General features: G+C 37.3%; 1 non-coding gene across 1 annotated transcript; it reads left to right on the top strand.

The window, feature by feature from the left end:
• Positions 1–598: 598 nt before the first annotated feature.
• On the top strand, positions 599–671 carry Trnak-uuu. Its single transcript has one exon. It is a non-coding gene; the product is annotated as a tRNA-Lys (tRNA).
• Positions 672–943: the final 272 nt, after the last annotated feature.

Raw genomic sequence — 943 nt, 5'->3', positions numbered from 1 at the left:
TTCGATTTTTAATTCAATGAAAGGGGCATTAAAATAACTATCAAAAGTCATTTTTGTTGATAGATATAAACGTGCACAAAAATAATATTTCACAATTGCTAATTTATTCAAATTCTGTTATTTTGCGCCGCTCTGCGCTCACGCTGTTAAAAAATGGTGAGCTTCTAGAGCTACCGATGTTAAAAATTTAACGTGGTGAGCTTCTAGACGATTTCTGATCTATTACAATATACCAACGAGTAGCGTGTTGCTGCTTCTGTTTTAAACGTTCTCTGCTGCTTTTCTGTTTTAAACGTTCTCTGTACGAGTGGTGTATTTGGCCGACTGCACCCCAAAATTTTTGCGCAACAAAAACGGTCCACTGGAAATGCGCCTTGTCATTTATAAACGTTCTCTGCAAAAACGGTCCACTGGAAATGCGCCTTCTCATTTATAAACGTTCTCTGGTAGTGCGACATCTCTTGAGAAAAAATGAGGTTATTTTACGAAACATAAATCTGGTATAATTGTAGCTTGTACAACAACCATCAGTGGTGAAAAACTTAGCAGTATTAATGGTATGGTGACAAAACGAATATTTGGTAAGAGAACGGCAAGTGCCCGGGTAGCTCAGTCGGTAGAGCATTGGACTTTTAATCCAAGGGTCCAGGGTTCAAGTCCCTGCTCGGGCGATTCTAGTTTTTTTAATTTAATTTTTTTTTTATTTGCTTAAACTGCTAAATTAGTGGACCGGTTATTTATTTGATTGGACACGAGAGAAGCATGTTGTTTATCAGGATGTAGCGAACACAAGTGCGCATTCCATAAACCGCTGCAGAGAACTTATAATTATTTTTATTTATAATAATTTTATAAGTTCACTGGGGAAGCTGCTGGAAAAAATTTTGCCAACAGCAATTTGCCAACAGGAAAACAGCTGATCAAAAACAGCTGGTTGGCATTT

The sequence above is a fragment of the Rhagoletis pomonella genome, unplaced genomic scaffold, assembly GCF_013731165.1.
Source record: "Rhagoletis pomonella isolate Grant_MI unplaced genomic scaffold, Rhpom_1.0 Rhpom_scaffold_25049, whole genome shotgun sequence".
NCBI lineage: Eukaryota > Metazoa > Arthropoda > Insecta > Diptera > Tephritidae > Rhagoletis > Rhagoletis pomonella.
Note: the sequence above shows the minus strand (reverse complement) of the source record. Positions and strands in the feature narration are given on the sequence as shown.